Source organism: Asparagus officinalis, chromosome 4 (genome assembly GCF_001876935.1).
Source record: "Asparagus officinalis chromosome 4, Aspof.V1, whole genome shotgun sequence".
Lineage (NCBI taxonomy): Eukaryota > Viridiplantae > Streptophyta > Magnoliopsida > Asparagales > Asparagaceae > Asparagus > Asparagus officinalis.
Genome location: NC_033797.1, coordinates 25,851,603 through 25,865,299, shown reverse-complemented (window position 1 = coordinate 25,865,299; position 13,697 = coordinate 25,851,603). Strand labels below are relative to the sequence as shown.

The following is a 13,697-nucleotide window of genomic DNA, read 5'->3' as shown; positions in this document are numbered from 1 at the left end:
TGTATGATTTTATTTAAGCAATCAATTTTTCAGAATTTTTTTTGCAATGTAGCATAACCGACATTATTAACAAGTACAGTTAAAAAGTTTTTAGACATCATGATTGACATGCACTCTTTTAAGAATTATTCCATTTCTGACATGTTCTTATACCTCATATGCTTTATGATTTCATTTGGGGTGAGCAAATGTATTGTTCACTATTATGTGTGATAGTGATACTATAAGGACATGCCATGTCTCCTGTATTTTAGTGATATTGATTATGTTACGAAGGATAAGCTAGTTTCCCTACTTAATTCCTGTGTGAAGACTATTCAACATTCTACAGTAGCCAATATGCTTATTGCTGACACATATACAATTGGGTATATGCATGTAATCCCCCCCACCCTCCGCCCGTCCCACTAAAAAAAACACACACATGCACGCGTGACTTGATTTGCGCTAAACCCCCCTCAATGCATTTACTAGCTATTAGCCCCTTCAGTCAAGGTTTTAAATATCGGTTATCGGGGATTTATCAGACGGACAAAATCCTTATCGGATAGCGAAAATCGGGGATATATCGGGGATAAGTAGTATTTATCGGAGTAATATACCGGATAATGTGTATATATAATATAACAATTAAAAAATATAATCTAATCATGCTTAATGAAATATAAACATATCAAAATGTAAATCATCATGTTTAGAATCATTAACCAATTGTAGAAAGCGAAACTTGCATCATAGCCTTGAAAAAAATATAATGTTAGTCAAAATGGGCCGATAATCCCGATAATCCCGATAAAAAAGTCTTACTTATCGGCCGATAAGTGCCGATAACGCCGATAAATCGCCGATAAACCTAGAAAAACGATAACCGATTAAAAATCCAATTTATCCTAGCGGAGAGCTCCCAAATCCGATAACTCGGCCGATAATATCGATTATCAGCCGATATTTAAAACAGTGCCTTCAGTTCATGAGAAAGAAGGGTGTTACTTGGGATTTATCTTTCTAGAAATGGCATTCCAAGAGTAGCTAAGTGCTACTGAATGAGTTGAGGGGGTTTATTGCAACTGAAGGTATATGTGAGAGGGTTTATGTGAAATTTACCCTATAAAATTTGGTGAACTGGAAGCTAATTTGATTAAAGCTATGCTAAATTGGATCTCGAATGCTCAAAGACATTATTTTTTTTCTTTCAAAGACTAAAAAGCACTATGCTCGAGTTGATATGGAAGAATTGTATTGAAGTAGCTTGTTGGTTGCGGGTCATCTTTGACAATCTTATTTTGTCTTAATTTGACCGGGCAAAAAAGCTGCTTAAACATAGTTCATAACCCCTTGTGATTAGAAACTATTCCCTTCTGCTGTCAATTGCATTTTCTTTTTTCCGGCTTGGAAGTATTTTGCTTGTATGCAGTGGTGGAGCCAAGAGTTTTGGTAAGGGAGTCCAAAAAAATTATTAATATATAATTCCTTTCAATATTGTTTAGTATATAAATCTCATTACATTACATAACAAGAGTACATAGTGTCCATTTTCCATTCAATCAACTTCTAAGTAAGTTTACCAATCCCTCAAATTTTTAGAAAAATCATGATGAGAGACCAATTTTCCATTGTAGTGATGTCATTATATAAATTTTAAAAAATTGACACCACGTGTTAGAATACCGTATTACATAATTGAGCTTTTATTAGACGCCTTCTTGCTGTCCAAAAAAATATCTAAGATGATCATTGGCGGAGACTGTATTCATGTTCAAAAGTGTAATAATATTTAGTACGTGTTCTAGCTTTACGCACTGTTATCCTCCATTATTGACCCAATAACATATGCTTTAATGTATGTACGCTAATAGTATTTTAACCAAAATGAGTTTGTAGTTATATAAATTGACTAATTAAACTAATTGTTGATGCGCGATATCAAACAGCCAATTAATCCAGAAGAGGATTGTTGCGGGATGATGAAGGATGATGGAGGGCCCGCTCCTTTCTTTGACTTTATGTCTGGTTCTTGGACAATGGTCTGAAGTCCGCGCTGCACAGACAGAGAGAACTCGTGAGAGGGCGGGGACTGGTTCCCCCGTGATTCCTCCGACGATCAAGTCAGTTGATAAACGTGAGCTTGAGTGGAGTCTAGAACTATGTATTCTTATGCTATGTGCATTAGTGATCATCCTCCATCAGATTGGGTTAGAAGGAAGATTTAAATGGCACTTTTTCTATTGCTTGCTTCTTGCTTACCACTTGCCCCTGGTGAATAGCATCCACCAATAGGGTGGAGGTTCCTGGTCAGTTGGTTATTTCGGCCATGCAGAATGGCGGTAGTCCAGTCTGAGCTGGAATGTGAGTCATTCCTCGTTTTACAGGTGTCAGCTGGCGACTGGAGGGGGAGTCATCTCAGCATGGGAAATGGCGTCCCCGCGATATCCGGGAAGTGACTTGTGAGCGTGTCAGAAGGCACGTGGGCATTTTGAGTCGTCCCCCGTTTTACAGGTGTCGGCTGGCGACTTGAGAGGAAGTCACTTCAGTTCTGGAGAGAACGTCTCCGCTCTTTCTATGAAAGTGATTGAGAGCTGACAAGTCGTGGAGACTTATCAGGCCAGAAATCTGGATAAGGCTTGTTCGAGGTGGACTGAGATGTCGACATTGGCTCGGGGGAGAGGCTTGAGACTGGAGTCAAGTCCTCAACTTAGTCGACAGAAGGAACATCCCTTAAGTCGTTTCTGAGAAATATCCAGCGAGTGGTTGAGTGCTCTAAATAGGGTCGTCCTTGATTATAGGATCGATCGACACCGTCTTTCGTGCCGACTCAGGAGTCGCATGCTTGTTTTGGCTGGTTAGAATGTTGTCTTGTCTGAGAGTTCAGGCTCTCTTGTACCAGCTAGTATCGCCTCCTATGTCGACACCAGGGTGCCGGCTTAATGAGTTGGTGGGGCCGAGGTCTCTGCAATTGTGCATTGGGCTTACCTTGATAAAGAGCCAATGACTTGATATTCGACTGAGAAGTCGTTGTGCCTAGAACTCTTGAGAGTTGACTAGGGCCCTCTTTCCCCTAAGGCCGATATATGACTGTGGGAGTCAGCCAAAGGGTTGAGCTTGCTTTGACTTAGGACTTTTATCGTATCATTTCGCAAATACTGCATCTTGGGTAAGTGAACACCATAACAGTTGGCCCATTTCACTTGGAGTTGGCTTTTAGTCGACTCTGAGATAAATAAAATATGCTCTTGATCAATACCAGTCTACTGAGGGCGAGAAGTTGAGAAGTCTCTGTCTTAGAGACGTGGCTTTTCATTATTAAGCATCCATTGTTAACTCCGCTATCTGTGGCTGACGTTATCAAAAGATCTGAACCGTCTTTTTAGGAGATGAAGCGTTATGGATAGAAGAGAGGATCTTCCACTTTCCGAGTATTGGGACGTGGAGCATTAAATGAGGGTGGCGTGGTGTTTTGTGTTTCGAGTGAACTGTTTCATATTCCGATGCGGATCTGGCCTAGTTGCTCCGAAAATCGCCCCTTCTTTTGAAATCCCTCTACACTTTTCCTTGAAAGCTTATAAGTAGCCTCTTGATGCTAAGATAGTCCTTTTACGAACCTTTGCTCTGGAAAAATTCCCGATATTCCTCCAAGCTTCTTAAGAAAAAAAATCTTCCATGGCTTCCCAAGTTTCTAATTCTGGCTGTAGTGAGGAGAGGCTTGCTGCTCTTTTCCTTATCTGCTCGAAGGTCCATATGGACGATTTGGTGGGGTTGTATGACCGACACAATATTCCTCAAACTCTCACATTGGCGGCGCCAGAGATGAACGAGCCAGTCAGTGTACTGTCATGGCGAGGGTTGAGTGTCGCTGTACTTAGCCCATTTGGAGCCTGACTTGCGGCTGCCCTTACACCCTTTTATTAAGGAGGTGTATGTCGCTCTAGGGGCTTCCCCTTCCCAGTTCTATCCGAACGCAGTGGGGGTTTTGGTGACTTTCATCGTCATTTGCTACAGTGTTGGAGTCCAACCAAGCTTGAGATTGCTTGGGCATTTGATCACCGTGGGATCTGCTGAGAAGGACCCGCATTATTCTTTCCACTATCGTGGATAGTTCCACTTTGTCTCCGATTCTTTGGAGTTGGATGAGGACTGGAGGAAGCGATTCGTGTGGGTTTATGGTGGCGACAACGTCTTCGCCTGCTCGGACTGCCGGAGGTGAATGAGGACGTTTTGAGGCCAGATACCCTTAACGATTCCGAGGTGACGGATCTAGGAAAGATCCGTTCTTATGCCGGGCCACGTGAGAGCGATGCTCTATTTGACGATGCGAAATGGCGGGCATGTCCATGATCTTGTCTTCCACTGGCTTCGCGGCAAGGGCGAGCCCCGTTCCTCTGTTAGCGGAAAATTGCAACAGGAATTCAGGGACCGAGGGGGCGAGCTCCACTGCTAGACCCCATAAGAAACCGATGGGGCTTTCAGTGCAGAGGAGGTGGCTGTCTTGATGCCTCAAGCAGCTAACATTGTCTCTGAATTGAGGGGAATGACAAGGGTTGAGAGGCGGCGCCCAGTTAGACCAGTTGGAATGGGTCCGCTGATAACTCAGCTTAACCGCTTGGAAAATATGGGGTTGATAGAAGAGTCTTCTCTTGGCAGGGAGACTACGACCCCAGTGGTCGATGAGGATGCTGTCGGCCCCAGCGCTAATCCTGAGGTGTCCCGTCGTCCTGGCAAGGAGCCAATTGGAATGGATGACGACGTCGAGGGAAGAGCTGGTACGCCGTCGGACCAGATTGAGAATGGTGCCGACGAGAGGATTTTGGGGGATATGCCAAATGTCGACATACACCAAGCTCTTCAAACTTGTTTAGCTCGGGGGACTTCGTTGGGACACGTCCTGTTCAATCGACTTGAGCGTTCCCTGGAATACTAAGGAGGGCTGGCGAAGGAGAAGTCGGCCAAGGAAGAGGCAGAGAAGAGAGTCGCTGTTTTAGAGGCCGAGTTGACTCATAAAGAAGGCGTTTGGTGCCGGAGTCTGGATGAGAAGGAAGAGCTCCTTAAGAGCTTTCGAATCCAGTTCTCCAAGCAGATGGGGACCATCGAGGACCTTCAAAAGGAGATGGTTCATTTACAGGCGGAGGCCGAGTCCGAGAAGCGTCGTAGGACGACGGCTGAGGCAGAGGCTCGATCGAGTCGTCAGTCTCTTGAAAAGACGAGGAAGAACTTTGAAGAGCTGCAACCAAAGCTTCAGGCGTCCATAACCGTTGTTGAGAAATTGAAGGACCAACTCGTTTATCTGGGTTCGGAGCAGCTTAAGAAGAAGGTGGTCGACGACTGGCATCATGGTCCTATAGGGAAAGCCGAAGTAGCCTTAGTCTATAAAGTTGGGGTTGATTACTTCGCTTCCTTGGTGCCTCGCGACTCTCATCCGACTCCAGATCTCTTCTATCCTTTCTACGTCTCTTGTTGTCTCGACTTATTGAAAGATGTCGAGAAAATTAGAGGTGGGTTGGATTTATCAGCGAATGAGGATGAAGCCGAGCCTGTTGTTGGGATCCCTGGGGAATCTTCTACAATTGTTGCCACCAGGAGTCCGTCAAGTCTAACTCCCGAGTCTGATCGAGGGCTTTGAAGACTCGCATCTTTTAAATTTTTTCTTCTCTTTTTTGTTGTAAAAGAGTTTGTAACGAAATTTACTTTTATTGAAAAAAATTAACTTTTGTCTCTACTTTTGAGCTTACCTTCACTGTTTGCATTCTTTTAGCTTTGTAGCTTTGCTTCTGCTTGAGATGTCGGCTGAAATGAGTTTAGTTGTAATGTGTCGACCCGTTCAGGGGACTTATGACAACTAGTTCACTTGATGCCTTATTTTGGCTGAGCGTTTAATTGACCCGAACTTAACAGACAACTGCTTAAGTTTTTAGATCGATTAAACATTGGTCATACACTTAATATTCATACCTTAGACTTAGGGATACCTTTTTGGCAGAATGGCAACCCTGAGGTTGGGTGCCTAGGTCTTATGGAGGTGCCTGGGTCTTCATAATCTCTGTATGGTTGAGTAGCGACTTTGGGAGTCGACCATAAGGTTGTGCCTTGGGTTTACCTTGACAAAGAGCCAAGGACTTGATATTCGACTGAGGAGTCGTTGTGCCTAGAACTCTTGAGAGTTAACTAGGATTTTTCTTCCCCTAAGACCGAAAGATGACTGTGAGAGTCGGCCGAAGGGTTATGCATTGGATTTATTCCTGATAAGGTACCAAGAGTTTGTCTATGATGATCGATGAAAGCCGGAGGAATCGACCATATGTTGTGCCTTGCGCTTACATTGATAAAGAGCCAATAGCTTGATATTCGATTGAGGAGTCGTTGTGCATTGGGTTTATCCTGAAGAGGTACCAAGGTCTTAATATTCGACTGAGGAGTCGTTTTGCCTTGGGCTTACCTTGATAAAGAGCAAATGTCTTGATTATCTGACTGAGAAGTCGTTGTGCCTTGGGTTTACCCTGAAGAGGTACCAAGGTCTTAGTATTCGACTGAGGAGTCGTCGTGCCTTTGGTTTACCCTAAAGAGGTACCAAGGTCTTAATATTCGACTGAGGAATCGTCGTGCCTTGGGTTACCCTGAAGAGGTACCAAGGTCTTAATATTCGACTGAGGAGTCGTTATGTCTTGGGCTTATCTTGATAAAGAGCCAATGTCTTGATATCTGACTGAGGAGTTGTTGTGCATTGGGCTTATCTTGATAAAAAGCCAAGGTCTTGATATCCGATTGAGGAGTCGTTGTCCATTGGGCTTATCTTGATAAAGAGCTAAGGTCTTGATATTCGACTGAGTAGTCGTTGTGCCTAGAACTCTTGAGAGTTGACTAAGGCTTTTCTTCCCCTAAGGCCGAAAGATGACTGTAGGAGTCGGCCGAAGGTTTATGCCTTGGATTTATTCCTATTAATGTATCAAGGGCTTGTCCATGATGATCGATGAGAGCCGGAGGAATCGACCATATGTTGTGCCTTGGGCTTACCTTGATAAAGAGCCAATGGCTTGATATTCGACTGAGGAGTCATTGTGTCTTGGGTTTATCCTGAAGAGATACCAAAGTCTTAATATTCGACTGATGAGTCGTTTTGCCTTGGGCTTACCTTGATAAAGAGCCAATGTCTTGATTATCCGACTGAGAAGTCGTTTTGCCTTGGGCTTACATTGATAAAGAGCCAAGGACTTGATTATCCGATTGAGGAGTCGTCGTGCCTTGGGTTTACCCTGAAGAGGTACCAAGGTCTTAATATTCGTGGCATGATGATCGAGTAGCACTGGAGGATTCGACTATCTGTTGTGCATTGGGCTTACATTGATAAAGAGCCAATGACTTGATTGGGATGCCTAGGTCTCATATGACGTTTAGGTCTTTGGCAGTGAAGCTTTGATTCTTGTGGGATCAGAGTTAATTCATAACATTTTATTAGTCTTGTATTTTACATTGTCATGAAAAATATCATTTGTAGATGTTTGATGCTTGAAGGGGGTTGAACCACTTGTGATCTTTCTTTGGCTCTGTTTCAAAGGCAATTTTGTAGTGGATGAGGCCGCCAGTACAAAACCTCTTTTAGTTGAATTTTGCTTGCTTCATAATGGACTACTTGTTGGTATAGCAAAGATGAGTCGAAACTCTATTTGCCATCTCATCAGTCGAGGTTTCTTTTGAGTCCGAACCTTCAGTAAGGCATTGAAGGCTGATGGTTGGCATACCAGCTTTTGGTAAAAGGAACTGCCCTGACGCCATGAATCGTGTCGAATGGCGTTTTCCATGTGAGGGTTGAGGGCACGTCCAGAAGATACGCGGTACCTTTTGCGGTGGAAACTCTCTTGGAGAAAGAATCCATCAGTCGGTATTGTACTCCCTGAAAATGACAAACCGCAGCGGTTTTCTTGAAGGAGCTTTGGGAGTATTGGAAACTTGACCATGCTGTGAATGGAGAACTCTCCTTTATGGGGATTATGCGGGTCGCATGCTTCGACCACCATAGCTGAGGTTGCTCTGGTGGTGCTTGTTCGTGGAGCGCAAGGCTGTTACTCTTCTTGAGAAGATCAACTGACAGGCCCTCGCGTTTTTCCCGCAATCTCATCCCAGTCCGATAGGAATTTTCTACAAAGAATCTCCATGGTCCCAGGCGCCTACCACAGACTTAATCACTTCTCCTTATGCTCATATGAGCTATTGTCAGTGGGAGCTTCAGTTATATTGGATCTACTCATAACCCTTAGAGGAGGTAGGGTTTGGCTTTGTGATCCAACTCCAGGTCTCTTGGTTGTTCAGAAGATGGAGTTCGTCTGCGACGGCGATAAGAAGCCTGTGCTGCATGTTCAAACCAGACAATCACCATAGTGGTGTGTTTTCTCCAGGAGGGCTTTCAAGGTTCTGGAAGCGGCCCATCGTCTGGTGGATGGTCTGCTTGGCAAATGCTTCCCAGAAAACTGTAAGGGCCCTTGAGGGCTACGTCTATGCTAGTTCCTCATAACCATAGGCTAATCCTCCTTAGCTTAAATGATGCAACTTCTGACTTCATTTAGCTTGGATGATGCAATTCCGGTGTTGTTCTTCAGGGTGATTAAAATCAGACCATTGATTAGAACTCAGCATGCCTTCTCAAAAAAGAAGTCAGGCCCTACGGTGGGCGCCAAACTGTTGATGTGCGATATCAAACAGCCAATTAATTCAGAAGTGGATTGTTGCAGGGTGATGAAGGATGATGGAGTGCCTGCTCCCTTCTTCGACTTTATGTCTGGTTCTTGGACAGGGGTCTGAAGTCTGCGCTGCACAGGCAGAGAGAACTCGTGAGAGGACGGGGACTGGTTCCCCCGTGATTCCTCCGACGATCAAGTCAGTTGATAAACGTGAGCTTGAGTGGAGTCTAGAACTATGTATTCTTATACTATGTGCATTAGTGATCATCCTCCCTCAGATTGGGTTAGAAGGAAGATTTAAATGACACTTTTTCTATTGCTTGCTTCTTGCTTACCCCTCGCCCCTGGTGAATAGCATCCACCTATAGGGTAGAGGTTCTTGGTCAATTGGTTATTTCGGCCATGCAGAATGGCGGTGGCCCAATCTGAGCTGGAAGGTGAGTCATCCCTCGTTTTACAAGTGTCGGCTGGCTACTGGAGGGGGAGTCATCTCAGCATGGGAAATGGCGTCTTCACGATATCCGAGAAGTGACTTGTGAGCGTGGCAGAAGGCACGTGGGCATTCTGAGGCCCCCTGTCGGCTGGCGATGGAGGGGAAAGTCACTTCAGGGCTACTGGAGAGAGCGTCTCCGGCTCTTCCTGGGACAAGTGATTGAGCTGACAAGTCGTAGAGACTTATCAGGCTAGAAATCTGGATAAGGTTTGTTCGAGGTGGACTGAGATGTCGACATTGGCTCGGGGGAGAGGCTTGAGACCGGAGTTGAGTCCTCAACTTAGTCGACAGAAGGGAACGTCCCTTAAGTCGTTTCTGAGAAATATCCAGCGAGTGGTCGAGTGCTCTAAATAAGGTCATCCTTGATAATAGGATCAACTGGCACCGTCTTTCGTGCCGACTCAGGAGTCGTATGCTTGTTTTGGTTGGTTGGAATGTCGTCTTGTCTGAGAGTTCAGGCTCTCTTGTACCGGCTAGTATCGCCTCTTGTGTCGACACCAGGGTGTCGGCTTAATGAGTTGGTAGGGCCGAGGCCTCTGCAATTGTGCATTAGGCTTACCTTGATAAAGAGCCAAGTGCTTGATATTCCACTGAGAAGTCGTCGTGCCTAGAACTCTTGAGAATTGACTAGGGCTCTCTTTCCCCTAAGGCTGATAGATGACTGTGAGAGTCGGCCAAAGGGTTGAGCTTGCTTTGACTTAGAACTTTATCGTATCATTTCGCAAATACTATATCTTGGGTAAGTGAACACCATAACACTAATAGATAACTATGATTCTTGGTTCCGATTCAATTTCTTTCCACACACTACTCATTCATGAATGTTTGTGTGTGTGTATAAAGAAAAATAGGTATGCTTGGTACCAAGCGCACGTTTTTGTGCTTGGTAGTGAGGTGACATATTCCTCTCCACTCATGAAAATCGGGGCTCACATTCACATATGTTGGAGAGTGGCTGGGAATTGGAATGAGTGGATAGGAATAGGACACCTCACTACTAAGCACAAAATTTGTGCTTGGTACCAAGCATACCAATTTTTCTTATATATATATATATATATATATAGAGAGAGAGAGAGAGAGAAACTTATGTCAACTTAAGTGGACATCTACTAAGTTTCTTAGTCATTGATGATCACTTGATTTAGCTACATTATGGATGATCCGTTCTGTTAAACTTGATCTACATATTTTAAAACCCCAACACACCAAGTTGACCAACTCACTCATATGGATTCAGAGCAGCATAAGAAGAAGGTAGTCGACAACTGGCGTCATGGTCCTATAGGGAAGGACAAAGTAGCCTTAGCATGTAAAGCTGGGGTTGATTACTTCACCTCCTTGGTGCCTCGTGACTCTTATCCGACTCCAGATCACTTCTATCCATCCCGCGTCTCTTGTTGTCTCGACTTGTTGAAAGGCATTGAGAAAATTGGAGGTGGGTTGGATTTATCAGCGAATGAGGATAAGGCTGAGCCTGTTGTTGGGATCCCTGGGGGATCTTCTACAATTGCTGCGACCAGGAGTCTGCTAAGTCTAACTCTCGAGTACGGTTGAGGGCTTTGTAGACCTGTATCTTTCAATTTTTTCTTTTCTCTTTTTTTTTTGTAAAAGAGTTTGTAACGAAGTTTACTTTTATTGAATAAAAATTAACTATTGTCTCTACTTTTGAGCTTGATGTCATTGTTTACATTCTTTTAGCTTTGTAGCTTTGCTTCTATTTTGAGATGTCGACTGAAGTGAGTTTAGTTGTAATGTGTCGACCCGTTCAGGGAACTTATGACAACTAGTTCACTTGATGCCTTATTTTAGCGGAGCGTTTAATTGACCCGAACGTAACAGACAACTACTTAAGTTTTTAGATCGATTAAACATTGGTCATACACTTAATATTCATACCTTAGGCTTAGGGATACCTTTTTGGCAAAATGGCAACCCTGAGGTTGGGTGCCTAGGTCATCATAATCCCTGTATGGTCGAGTAGCGACTTGGGGAGTCGACCATAAGGTTGTGCCTTAGGCTTATCTTGACAAAGAGCCAAGGTCTTGATATTCAACTAAGGAGTCGTTGTGTCTTGGGTTTACCCTGAAGAGTTACCAAGAGCTTTATATTCGACCGAGGAGTCATTGTGCCTAGAACTCTTGAGAGTTGACTAGGGCTTTTCTTCCCCTAAGGCCGAAAGATGACTGTAGGAGTCGGCCGAAGGTTTATGCCTTGGATTTATTCCTATTAATGTATCAAGGGCTTGTCCATGATGATCGATGAGAGCCGGAGGAATCGACCATATGTTGTGCCTTGGGCTTACCTTGATAAAGAGCCAATGGCTTGATATTCGACTGAGGAGTCATTGTGTCTTGGGTTTATCCTGAAGAGATACCAAAGTCTTAATATTCGACTGATGAGTCGTTTTGCCTTGGGCTTACCTTGATAAAGAGCCAATGTCTTGATTATCCGACTGAGAAGTCGTTTTGCCTTGGGCTTACATTGATAAAGAGCCAAGGACTTGATTATCCGATTGAGGAGTCGTCGTGCCTTGGGTTTACCCTGAAGAGGTACCAAGGTCTTAATATTCGTGGCATGATGATCGAGTAGCACTGGAGGATTCGACTATCTGTTGTGCATTGGGCTTACATTGATAAAGAGCCAATGACTTGATTGGGATGCCTAGGTCTCATATGACGTTTAGGTCTTTGGCAGTGAAGCTTTGATTCTTGTGGGATCAGAGTTAATTCATAACATTTTATTAGTCTTGTATTTTACATTGTCATGAAAAATATCATTTGTAGATGTTTGATGCTTGAAGGGGGTTGAACCACTTGTGATCTTTCTTTGGCTCTGTTTCAAAGGCAATTTTGTAGTGGATGAGGCCGCCAGTACAAAACCTCTTTTAGTTGAATTTTGCTTGCTTCATAATGGACTACTTGTTGGTATAGCAAAGATGAGTCGAAACTCTATTTGCCATCTCATCAGTCGAGGTTTCTTTTGAGTCCGAACCTTCAGTAAGGCATTGAAGGCTGATGGTTGGCATACCAGCTTTTGGTAAAAGGAACTGCCCTGACGCCATGAATCGTGTCGAATGGCGTTTTCCATGTGAGGGTTGAGGGCACGTCCAGAAGATACGCGGTACCTTTTGCGGTGGAAACTCTCTTGGAGAAAGAATCCATCAGTCGGTATTGTACTCCCTGAAAATGACAAACCGCAGCGGTTTTCTTGAAGGAGCTTTGGGAGTATTGGAAACTTGACCATGCTGTGAATGGAGAACTCTCCTTTATGGGGATTATGCGGGTCGCATGCTTCGACCACCATAGCTGAGGTTGCTCTGGTGGTGCTTGTTCGTGGAGCGCAAGGCTGTTACTCTTCTTGAGAAGATCAACTGACAGGCCCTCGCGTTTTTCCCGCAATCTCATCCCAGTCCGATAGGAATTTTCTACAAAGAATCTCCATGGTCCCAGGCGCCTACCACAGACTTAATCACTTCTCCTTATGCTCATATGAGCTATTGTCAGTGGGAGCTTCAGTTATATTGGATCTACTCATAACCCTTAGAGGAGGTAGGGTTTGGCTTTGTGATCCAACTCCAGGTCTCTTGGTTGTTCAGAAGATGGAGTTCGTCTGCGACGGCGATAAGAAGCCTGTGCTGCATGTTCAAACCAGACAATCACCATAGTGGTGTGTTTTCTCCAGGAGGGCTTTCAAGGTTCTGGAAGCGGCCCATCGTCTGGTGGATGGTCTGCTTGGCAAATGCTTCCCAGAAAACTGTAAGGGCCCTTGAGGGCTACGTCTATGCTAGTTCCTCATAACCATAGGCTAATCCTCCTTAGCTTAAATGATGCAACTTCTGACTTCATTTAGCTTGGATGATGCAATTCCGGTGTTGTTCTTCAGGGTGATTAAAATCAGACCATTGATTAGAACTCAGCATGCCTTCTCAAAAAAGAAGTCAGGCCCTACGGTGGGCGCCAAACTGTTGATGTGCGATATCAAACAGCCAATTAATTCAGAAGTGGATTGTTGCAGGGTGATGAAGGATGATGGAGTGCCTGCTCCCTTCTTCGACTTTATGTCTGGTTCTTGGACAGGGGTCTGAAGTCTGCGCTGCACAGGCAGAGAGAACTCGTGAGAGGACGGGGACTGGTTCCCCCGTGATTCCTCCGACGATCAAGTCAGTTGATAAACGTGAGCTTGAGTGGAGTCTAGAACTATGTATTCTTATACTATGTGCATTAGTGATCATCCTCCCTCAGATTGGGTTAGAAGGAAGATTTAAATGACACTTTTTCTATTGCTTGCTTCTTGCTTACCCCTCGCCCCTGGTGAATAGCATCCACCTATAGGGTAGAGGTTCTTGGTCAATTGGTTATTTCGGCCATGCAGAATGGCGGTGGCCCAATCTGAGCTGGAAGGTGAGTCATCCCTCGTTTTACAAGTGTCGGCTGGCTACTGGAGGGGGAGTCATCTCAGCATGGGAAATGGCGTCTTCACGATATCCGAGAAGTGACTTGTGAGCGTGGCAGAAGGCACGTGGGCATTCTGAGGCCCCC

General features: G+C 44.5%; 1 protein-coding gene across 2 annotated transcripts in view; it reads left to right on the top strand.

The window, feature by feature from the left end:
- Nucleotides 1–13,697, top strand: part of LOC109837008 — a 22,817-nt gene that overhangs the window by 3,373 nt on the left and 5,747 nt on the right. The window contains exon 5 of one of the 2 annotated variants that reach the window (XM_020405087.1): nt 1,932–2,152. The exons of the other annotated variant lie outside the window; for it this stretch is intronic. The gene's annotated coding sequence lies outside the window, so the exon portion shown is untranslated. Of the gene's footprint in view, nt 1–1,931; nt 2,153–13,697 lie in introns of those variants that run through there. 2 annotated transcript variants of the gene reach the window in all.